This window comes from Mustelus asterias, chromosome 4 (assembly GCF_964213995.1).
Source record: "Mustelus asterias chromosome 4, sMusAst1.hap1.1, whole genome shotgun sequence".
Classification (NCBI taxonomy): Eukaryota; Metazoa; Chordata; class Chondrichthyes; order Carcharhiniformes; family Triakidae; genus Mustelus; species Mustelus asterias.
The window spans coordinates 131,723,105-131,735,386 of NC_135804.1; positions in this window are offsets into that span (position 1 = coordinate 131,723,105).

The following is a 12,282-nucleotide window of genomic DNA, read 5'->3' on the forward strand; positions in this document are numbered from 1 at the left end:
GGAGATTATACTCAGTATACAGAACATGTGTGAGACCACATCTGGAGTACTGTGTACAGTATTGGCCACATTATTTAAGGAAGGATGTAAATGCATTGGAAACAGTGCAAACAAGGTTAACCAGACTAATATCTGGAATGGGTGGGTTGTCTTATGAGGAAAGGCTGGACAGGCCAGGCTTGTATCTGCTGGAGTTTAGGAGAGTGAGAGGTGACTTGATTGAAACGTATAAGATCCTGAGGGGTCCTGACAGGTGGATGCGGGGAGGATGTTTCCTCTTGAGAGAAACTAGAAAAAAAGCGTTTTGATTTGATTTGATTTATTATTGTCACATGTATTAACATACAGTGAAAAGTATTGTTTCTTGTACCATACAGAAAAAACATACAGTTCATAGAGAAGGAAAGGAGAGAGTGCAGAATGTAATGTTACAGTCATAGCTAGGGTGTAGAGAAAGATCAACTTAATGCATGGTAAGTCCATTCAAAAGTCTGACTGCAGCAGGGAAGAAGCTGTTCTTGAGTCGGTTGGTATGTGACCTAAGACTTTTGTATCTTTTTCCCGAAGGAAGAGGGTGGAAGAGAGAATGTCTGGGGTGCGTGGAGTCCTTAATTATGCTGGCTGCTTTGCCAAGTCAGCGGAAATTGTAGACAGAGTCAATGGATGGGAGGCTGGTTTGCGTGATGGATTGGGCTACATTCATGACCTTTTGTGGTTCCTTGTGGTCTTGGGCAGAGCAGGAGCCATACCAAGCTGTGTTAGAATGAAAAAGAATGCTTTCTATGGTGCATCTGTAAAAGTTGGTGAGAGTCGTAGCTGACATGCCAAATTTCCTTCGTCTTCTGAGAAAGTAGAGACGTTGGTGAGCTTTTTTAACTATAGTGTTGGCATGGGGAGACACATGGATATGGTCATCTAAAAACTTGAAACTCTCGACCCTTTCTACTTCATCTCCATTGATGTAGACAGGGGTATGTTCTCCTTTACGCTTCCTGAAGTCGATGACAATCTCCTTTAAAAAAAACAGTCACCCATTTAAAATGGAGATGAAGTGAAATTCATTCTCTCAGAGGATTAAAGAACATTACAGCACAGGAACAGGTCCTTCGGCCCTCCAAGTGCCAATGGTAACATGAGAAAAAAATCTTATATTGAACATGGTTAGGGCTGGAATGCATGGTCTGAGAGTATGATGGAGGCAGATTCAACTGTGGCATTAGTCATAGGGCCCTATTTTACCATTTTAATTCTAAGTGCTGGGAGGACTTGAAACAGGGGGTGTTTCAGATCCGACTTTTAGACCCATTCTCAAGCGCCCCCATATGCACTCTGCCTGAAAAAATCTCAGCAATTTCGAATCACGCCGCACAAGCCTGTGGGCGGGGCTTAATGCGCCTGGAATCCTGCAGCTCCGATCGGTGCCTCTAACTGCCCACGTGCAGATAAAATATTGATAGAATGCTGCCCCCCGCCACTCCACTCCCGCGACGGATAATGCCTCCGCCTTGCCCCCACAGACATTGCCCCACCCCCACAACATTACTGACCCCCTTATCCCCCACCCCCCTGCCATCCAAACTGATCGTGGCTCCTCCCTCCTTTTCCCCCCACCAATCTCGGGCAGAATGGCAGCAGACTCCCCTTTCCCCCACCACTGATTTCAGGCAGAGTGGCAGCGGACCCCCCTTCCCCCACCACTGTTCTCAAGCAGAGAGCCATCGGACTCTTGGCAGTTACCTCCTCACTAACTGGAGCGCCTAAATCGGACTTTTGTGAAGCATGTCTGTTTTGTGCCGATTCTGGACGGGCGAATGCAATGGTAAAGGGGGAAGTGCCGGTACGGTTGGGTGTGCAACCCATTAAGTCAATTTAAATGCGCTAGTTCTTGGTAAAGGGGGAACCGGCATGGAGGCAGTCGCGGATCACGCGACTCGTCTCACACCCGACTTTACCAACTTGCCCATGCTGCCCAGTTTTTGCCATGAAGCTAGTCCCAATTGCCTGCATTTGGCCCATATCCCTCTATTCCCATCTTACCCATGTAACTGTCTGAATGCTTTTTAAAAGACAAAATTGTACCCGCCGCTACTACTGCCTCTGTCAGCTCATTGCAGACATTCACCCACCCTCTGTGTGAAGAAGAGAATTGGATAAGATGCTGAAGAGAAAGTAATTGCAGGGCTAGGGTGGGGATTGGATCTCACTGAGGTGCTCTATAGAGAGCAGTCAAGAACTTGATGGGCTGAGTGGTCCCCTTCTTTGATGTACTCATGTGCTATAAATTATCAAGTGGTGGAATTGATTTTGCACAAAATCGATAATTCCAAATCAGCAACCCGTTTTATATCTGTCAGGATGAAACAGGTGGTCAGGCTGGACGTCAATCTGGCTGCCAGCACGCAGTCATCTACTTTGTACAATTGTCCAAGGCCTAATACATCACTGAGATCTCTGGTGTATCCACCAGATGCTGAGTAATTGACCACATTTGAAAAGTGCACAAAATGCCAACATTATGCTGAGTTTGTAGGAAGACCATATGAGAACAATCTCACATGTCAACTGGGCATAGTCAAAATACAAGTCAAAAGATAATCGCCGGAAACCTCAAACCTCATCTGTGGCTGGGATTCTCTGGTGCTATTCCAGTGATTGGAGCGCCAAATTCTCCATTTTTGTTGGCAATGGGGCGGGAACAGATGAGATTAGAGAATCCTGACCGATAGATTTAGACACATCCCTGAGTCTTCAGTATATAATCTAATTTAATACTTCTATGCTATACTGAGAGAGTGGGACATATTTGAAGATGAGGGGGTGAATTTTACTGTTCTGCCAGCCACTGGAATTGGAGCGGGCGAGGGGCGGACCATAGAAGTGTCCATTAACCTCGGGCAGAATTTTCCAGTTTTGGAGTGAGGATGGCCGGACAATCCGGCTGGAGATGTCAAACCAAGGTCTTTCCAGGAAAGGTTTTACTGCCCATTGGAGGAAGCATTGGATATAAAAGTCCCAATGCACAATTCTAAGAGGAGCTGGGGAGTTCTTCCCAATTTTCTGGTCAGTATATATCCCTCAATGAACATCCCAACATCCTGTCCTGGTCCCTCTGCGCTAACGCTATAGTTAAGAAAGCCCACCAATGTCTCTATTTTCTCAAGAGGCTCAGAAAATTCAGCATTTCCACTATGACTCTCACCAACTCCTACAGATGCACCACAGACAGCATCCTTTCCAGGTGCATCGCAGCTTGGTATGGCTCCTGCTCTGTCCAGACTGCAAGAAGCTACAGAGCCCAGTCCATCACGCAAACCAACCTCCCATCCATTGACTCTGTCTACACTTCCCATTGCTTCAGAAAAGCAGCCAGCATAATCAAGGACCACACGCACCCTGGATATATTCTCTTCCAACTTGTTCCACTGGGAAAAAGATACAAAAGTCTGAGGTCACGTACCAATTGATTCAAGAACAACTTCTTCCCTGCTGCCATCGGACTTTTGAATGAACCTACCTCATATTAAGTTGATCTTTCTCTACACCCTAGCTATGACTGCAACACTACATTCTGCACTCTCCCTTTTCCTTCTTTATGAAGGGAATGCTTTATCTGTATAGTGTGCAAGAATCAATACTTTCCACTGTATGTTAATACATGTGACAATAATCAATCAAATCAAATCAAACCTAAAACAGGTTATCTGGTCATCATGTTATTGCTTGTGGGAGTTTGGGATTGATGACTGCTGGACCGATCACTGACTTATCCATTCAGTTATATCCATCAAACTGGCTTCTAAACAACAAATGCAACAGAAGAGAAGTCCATGAAAGACTAGAGTCAAAACTCTAAAGAATCCAATCAAAAGGGACCAATTCCAACAATACCCCAGCGGAAGACTTTCAAAGAACAGAAATGTCTACTCTGCTTTGGATGTCCTTGCATCCAATATCACCAATGTCTGTAAAGAGACACTTGGATTTTCTGTCAGGATGTTTGATGAAAACGATCAGGTTATCAATGAACTGATTGATCGTAATCTTACCAATGAGTAAAGGCCAAGATGCAGACATTCATCAGTGACATGAATCATAGAAACCCTACAGTGTAGAAGGAGGCCATTCGGCCCATTGAGTCTACACCAACGACAATCCCACCCAGGCCCTATCCCCGCAACCCCACATATTTACTCTGCTAATCCCTCTAACCTACGCATCCCAGGACATTAAGGGGCAATTTAGCATGGCCAATGCACCTAACCTGCACATCCTTGGACTGTGGGAGGAAACCGGAGCACCCGGAGGAAACCCACACAGACACGGGAGAATGTGCAAACTCCACACAGACAGTGACCCAAGCCGGGAATGAAGGAGATGTGCTGGGCAGACAAGGCAAAGGAAATTCAACTTCTCAGTGATATTGAGTCATAGAGTCATCGAGGTTCCCAGCATGGAAACAGACCCAAATTGTCCATGCTGCCAGTTTTTACCACTAAGCTAGTCCCAATTGCCCGCGTTTGGCCCATATCCCTCTGTACCTATCTTACCCATGTAACTGTCCAAATGCTTTAAAAAATTGTACCCACCTCTACTACTTCCCCCGGCAGCTTGTTCCAGACACTCGCCACCCTCTTGTGAAAAAATTGCCCCTCTGGACACTTTTGTATCTCTCCCCTCTTATTTTAAATCTATGCCCTCTAGTTTTAGGCTCCTTTGGGAAAAGCTGTTGACTATCTAGCTGATCTATGCCCCTCATTATTTTATAGACCTCTATAAGATCATATGAACAATATCTGTGGTTTCTAATGGTCACAAAGACCATTAGCAGGCCAAATACTCACGGACCAGCTCCCCTGAGGCTGAATGATGGGGGGAGGAGTGGAGTCTGATCAAGGCAAGGGAAGCTGTCAACACCCACTGGAGGGAGCATTTTGAAGACCTTTTCAATAAAGAATGAATTGTTAATGGATGCATTAAATCATGAGGCACTCTGGGAGATTCTGCTGGTGTGCAGATATCCTCCAAAGTTTGTAGCCATCCTTAACCTGCTCCATGATGATATGAGAATGGTGACGGTTAACAATGGATCCATTATAGACCTCTTTGAGGTTAATACAGGAGTCAAACTCGATTATGTCATACTGCCCAACTCTTTCATCGATCTTCCTTGCAGTTATGTTCTATCTGACTAGAGACAGGCACCAAATGGTAAACTATTGCATCTCAGATGACTCCAATCAAAAACTAAGACCATCCTGACCTCCGCCACTGAGCTTCAATACAATAATGCTGCACCAGATGCCTTTTTGGACATGGGTCTCCAGGGAATCGTCGATATATTTTAAAAGTTAATTTATTAGTCACAAGTAAGGCTTACATTAACACTGCAATGAATTTACTATGAAATTCCTCTGCTGAAACATACAAGAAATGTGACTTCCATCCAACACTCAACATTCAGGAGACCAGAGTCCTCCAGTGGCAAGCTCCAAAAGCACACACCCCAAGTCCCATTGGTAGGATTCATGATGAGTGTCTGTAAAATATCAAATGTTTCCAGTACCTTGGAAGTCATCTTTGACAGAAGGCTGACATTGCTGATGTTGTGATGCAGAAGTGACCTTGCTTCGTAATCTGGCAAAATTGTTTGGGAAGGTGTTAACTGTTCTACATTAACATTTAGAGACTCAGTAACATAAAAATCTGACACTCGTTTTAAGTGAATAATTAACAAGTTATTTTATTTAACCAACCGGAATCTTAACTAAACATGTAACATATTAATAGAAGTAAGTTTTGACTAATGCTGTTCAAATAAATACAAGGACTACCATTACCAAAACAGTAATAACAGAATTTTAGTCACTCTCAAAGAAAATATACAACCAGGTCTGATGGCTTTCAGAAGCTTTTGGAATTTTTCTGTTGATTTCTCTTTCTGTGAGGTCTTTCTGATCTGATACCCTTTTGTTCAATAGATGGAGAATTCTCTTCAGAGATAGTTCATTACCTGACAGAGTGGCGAACTGCTGTCGAGATGTTCTTCTGTTCTGGGTGGCTCTCAGTTCAATGCAACTGAATTGCAGGCAGGCAGTTGAGTTCCTGTTTATAATCCTGATGACCTATCCATTCTCTGTACCGGATTGGTCTGAGGTTTACAAAGACAGCAAATTCAAATTTGATAGGTTCCTGTTAGCTGAGTGTTTTCTTTAAACTAATAGGCTGTCAAAAATACAAAAACCTGCAGCGTCTGTTACCAAGGCAATCCTGATGTTTTGGTCTCTGGTACATACGTTGCAGTCTGCATACCCTGTGTGCCTGCATTTTAAACATCCCAGCACTGAATACAAAACCAGCTTTTAGAGGGACCACGCACTGTTTTTCCCTCTCGGAGTTTTTACAATTCTTTTACAACTTTACAAACTCAACTTCACAATGCTGAAGAAATCCAATATTAGTTGAAATCTGCTGTTGCAGCCTTTGGTCACCTAAGGAAGCAAACCTTTGGAGATTGCAACATCAAATCCAGGTTCATGGCCAACCATGTGTTTGTGGTCCTTTCCTCACTTCACGTGGCTGAAGCATTGGCAATACACAGGGGGCATCTCAAAACACTGGAGTCATAGCATCAGCATTGCCTGTAGAAGACCTTTAGATATTAAGCGGGAGGAAGGACAGATGAACCAACATCTGTGTTCTCTCACAAGCATTGAGGCTGTGATCATCCACCATCAGCTTTGTTGGATTGGTCAGACAGAAACCAGGCTCCTAAAGCAGGTCTTCAAATGTGGAAAGATGCCATTATTTTGTGGGGAGTTTGCATCACAACCCATCTTTGTGTTCAAAGCTTCAGAAAATCACTCTCAAGTGGCTACAGCAATACACATTCCGGCTCCACAGATGAAGGAAGGTCAAAGGAATGTTGTCAGAATGTCCACAAAATCCCCCAGTTTGAATTGGGAAGCAGCTGACCTACTATCCAAATTTAAAATGTTGAAGCAGCGTGCAGAGCTGTGGTTTCTTGATTCAGGTGTGTCTGAACCAGACAAGAAGTCTCACAACACCTGACTCACCTGATGAAGGAGCAGCTCTCCGAAAGCTCGTGCTACCAAATAAACCTGTTGGATTTTAATCTGGTGTTGTGAGACTTCTTACTGTGCCCACCCCAGTCCAACGCCGGCATCTCCACATCATGAACCAGACAAACCAGTCATATGAATTTGCCTCGCAATTAAGAATGAAGATTTATACAACATAAATACATCAGGATTAACAGAAGAAGAGCAAAAGGTTCTCTGAAATATATGGTATACATTGGAAGATCGGTTCAGACCAGGTTAAACTTCTGTATCCATTGACTGGAGTCCATGCCATTTCAACAGCAGCCTATAGGATCAATAGACCATATGTCAGCAGATATGGAGAAAAGGGTACATATTGTGATTTTTCAAACTCAGAGCGAGCAGACAGAATTGTTGAGTTGATGATCGCATCCATTCCCATAGAGACATTCCAGGAAGCTCTGCTAGACAAGCCAAAACATATAGCAACAAAGAGCTACTCGGGATGGATGTAAGTATGAAGCAATTGTCAAAATAACTTACATCCTAAGTACAACCCTAACTGTTGACACACTCAAGAGAACAAGCTGCCAGAGGTAGTAGTAGAGGCGGGTACATTTTTTTCTTTTAAAAAGCGTTTAGGCAGTTACATGGGTAAGATGGGTATAGAGGGATGTGGGCAATTGGGACTAGCTCACGGGTTTTAAAAAAAAGGCCGCATGGACAAGTTGGGCTGAAGGGCCAGTTTCCATGCTGTAAACCTCTATGATTCTATGACTCTAACACCCAAACATAGCAAGACATATGAAAGATGCGATCTTCAACACACTCCAAGGAAATGCCCAGCTTTACATCAATTCTGCGATGTTTGTGGCAGAAAAGGCCATTGACAATGGCAGTTTGCGAGAGCAAAGGCTGAAGCAACTGCAAAGAGTTGTGGACTGATCCACACAGACTGTGTACAACTGTGCATTGCCTTCAAGCAATAAGAATGACAGTCCGGAATCTTGTCAGAAACGTTTACATGAGGTGATTGACAAACCAGAAAATGACGATGATAAAAACAGAAAATGCTGAAAAAAAGCTCAGGTCTGGCAACATCTGCAGAGAGAGATATAAAGGGTGGCACGATGGCACAGTGGTTAGCACTGCTGCTTCACAGCATCAGGGTTCAGTTCCAGCCTCGGGTCACTGTCTGTGTGGAGTTTGCACATTCTCCCCATGTCTGCCTGGGTTTCCTCCAGGTGCTGCGGTTTCCTCTCACAGTCCAAAGATGTGCAGGTTAGGTGGATTGGCCATGCTAAATTGCCCCTTAGTGTCAGGAGATTAGCCGGGTAAATACGTGGGATTACGGGAATAGGGCCTGGGTGGGATTGTGGTCAGTGCAGACTCGTTGGGCCAAATGGCCTCCTTCTGCACTGTAGGGATTCTATGATTCAATGAAATGCAGCAGCTGAATCACGCCAGCGGGATCTTCCAGTCCCACTGCCAACGTACCCCCGCCACAGGTTTCCTGGTTGTGAGGGATGCATTCAACGGGAAACCCCATTGACAATGGTGACAACAGAAGATATCACCACCGGCCAATGGCGAGCTTCCTCTGCCACCACGTATTGCATGTGAAAGCCGTTGTTTCAAGTCCGTATGACTCTCCTTCAGAACAGATGAACTTAATTGTATTACTCTCTCCACAGATTCTGCCAGACTTGCTGAGATTTTCTAGCATTTTCTATTTTCATTTCAGATTTTCAACATCTGCAGTATTTTGCTTTTATTTTAGAAATTGAGGATGATATGCACGAGGAGATGAAACATAGAAACAGAAGACAGGAGCAGGAGGAGGCCGTTGGGCCCTTCGAGGCTGCTCAGCCATTCATTACGATCATGGCTGATCATTCAACTCAATAGCCTAATCCTCCTTTCTCCCCATAACCTTTGATTCCATTAGCCCCAAGTGCTATATCAATCCGCCTCTTGAATACATCCAATATTTTGGTATCAACTACTCCCTGTGGTAATGAATTCCACTCGCCTTTCTTTGGGTGAAGAAATGTCTCCTCATCTCTGTCCTAAGTGGTCTACCCCAAATCCTCAGACTGTGAAACCTGGTTCTGGACTCCATCGCCATCGGGAACATTCCCCCTGCATCTATCCTTCTAGTCCTGTTAGAATTTTAGAAGTCTCTCTGAGATCCCCTTCATTCATCTGAACTCCAATGAAAACAATCCTAACCTAGCCAATATCTCCTCATACATCAGTCCTGCTTCTTGTTTTTGCTTCCAAAGTGAATAACCTCACATTCATACAAATTATACTGCATCTGCAATTGATTTGCCCACTCACCCAACCTGTCCAGATCATTCTGAAGGATCTCTGCATCCTCGTCACAGTTCACCCTCCCATCCAACTATCATCTGCAAACTTTGAGGTATTACATTTTGTTCCCTCCTCCAAACAATATATATTGTGAATTGCTGGGGTCCCAGCATTGATCCCCGTGGCACCCCACTAGTTACTGCCTGCCAATTTGAAAAGGGCCCATTAATTCCTACTCGTTGTTTCCTCTCTGCCAGCTAGTTTTCTATCCATCTCAATACACTTCCCCCTGCATGATAATTTCTTGTGCGGGACTTTACCAAATGCTTTCTGAAAGTCCAAATATGCCACATCAACTGGCTCCCCATTGTCAACTCTACTAGTTACATCTTCAAAGAAAACCAACAAGTTTGTCAAGCATGACTTCCCCTTCATAAATCCATGCTGACTCTGTCTGATCCTGCCACTGCTTTCTAAATGCTCTGCTATAAAGTCCTTGATAATGGATTCGAGAATTTTTCCCACTATTGATTTTGGTCTATAATTCCCTGTTTTCTCTCTACCTCCCTTTTTGAATATTGGAGTGACATTCACTACCCTCCAATCTGCAGGACTGTTCCAGAGACTATAGAATCCTGGAAGATGATCACCAATGCATCCACTATTTCGAGAGCCACTTCCTTAAGTACTCTGGGATTAGACTATCAGGCTCGGGGGATTTATCCACCTTTAATCCCTTCAATTTTCCCAGCACCATTTCTCCACTAATATTAATCTCCCTCAGTTCTTCCCTCTCACTAAATCTTGCATTCTCCAACATTTCTGGCATTTGATTTGTGTCCTGTTTTGTGAAGACAGAACCAAAGTATGTATTCAGTTGCTCGGCCATTTCTTTGCCCCCTATTATGCATTCCCCATTTCTGTCTTTAGGGACCTACATTTGTTTTTACCAACCTCTTTCTCTTCATGTATCTATAGATCAGTCTTTATGTTCCCTGCAAGCTTACTTTCATACTGTATTTTCCACTTCTTAATCAATCCCTTGGTCCATCATTGCTGAATTCTAAACTGCTCCCAATCCTCAGACCTATTATTTTCCTTGGCCAATCTGTGTGCTTTTTCCTTGGATCAGATACTCTCTCTAATTTCCTTTGTAAACCATGGATTGGTCCTCTTATCCATTTTGCTTTTGTGCCAGACAGGAATAAACAGTTGCTGCAATTCCCTCATGCGCTCCTTGAATGTTTGCCATTGTCTATCTACTGTCATCCCTTTAAGTAACACTCCCCAATCTATCAAGGCCAACTCACGCCTCATATCTTCATAGTTTCCTTTATTAAGATTCAGCATCCTAGCCTCTGAATCAATTACTTCACTCTCCATCTTGATAAAAGGATGAAGGGTGATGAGCACAGTTTCACACCATCAATCTCATGGAACAACCTAGATACCATCAGACTGTCTGAAGCATCTGCCAACATTCAAATTATCTGCCCTGAGAAAGTTGGTAACCATCCATCATTGGCCAAGATTGACGCAGGGATAAGTGCCAATATACTCCATCTGCGAATTCTAAAAGACATGTACCCACAGACATGGAAGGCCATTGCAAAACCAACTTTCAGCGTACAACAGTTCACTAATTCCATGTACAGGATCCATAGACCTAGCGTGCAGTACAATCAATCATCCTGGTTCTCATAGATGTTCTACATCATGGAGATTAAAGGTCCAGTGATTGTAGGTCTACCGGCACAATCTGATCTTGTGCTCGTCACAATCCATGTAATGTGCCTTTAAGGGATATCAGCATGATATCACTGGAAGGCAAATTGTCATGTGAGCCCGTCTTATTTCCACTTCTGTTTAGAGTAGAGCACACACACACAGCTCTGATGTCTTCAAGATTTATGGCTATGTATAAGAGTTCCCATGTGCCTAGTCTTAATAAATTAACCCACAATGTGTTTACCAAATCCCTTTTGAGTGATTTGTGCCTTATGTCTTAACATGATAATAATAATGTAATAAGACAACACTGAGCTGGATTAATAACACACAAGCAGGCATTCCACGTGACAACAAATGACATAAAGTCTGCAGATCCTGAATTGGCCTCATCAGCCATCCTCAAACTTACGGAAGACAATCATCCTCACGAGTGAGGGACAGCCAATAATAAGTCTATACCCATATTTGCAAAATCCAGGATTCTGTGTGTCTGTTTAAGCACTTTCTCAACTTACTCTGTGACTGATTTTGTTTGCTCCCCAGCCTCCCTATTCCTGTGTTCAGTCTATTTTGGTGCAAATTGCCCTTGCTTTCCTCAAAGAGGATGGCACGGTGGCACAGTGGTTAACACTGCTGCCTCACAGCGCCAGGGACTCGGGTTCAATTCCCGGCTCGTGTCACTGCGTGGAGTCTGCACATTCTCCCCGTTTCTGTGTAATTTTCCTTAGGTGCCCCGATTTCCTCCCACAGTCCAAAGATGTGGCAGTTGGGTTGATTGGCCATGATAAAATAGCATCAGAAGGATTAGCAGGGTAAATATGTTGTGTTACGGGAATAGGCCCTGGGTGGGATTGTGACTGACGCAGACTCAATGGGCTGAATGGCCTCCTTCTACACTGTAGGGATTCTATGATTCTATGAAATGTAGCAGCTAGTTCACGCCGGCGGGATCTTCCAGTCCCACCGCCAATGGCCACAGGTTTCCATTGGGATTCTATGATTCTATGGAAGGAGCTAGTTTATAAGTTAATGAATGGTGGATGATGAAATGCCAAGAAATGACCTTTAGTCCTTCACATTCGCCAATCAATCCCACAATCCAACTCGACTAGAATTTCGATCCATCTTTCCCAAGATTAGATCTTTTATGATTGAATGATGCATTGATTTAAAA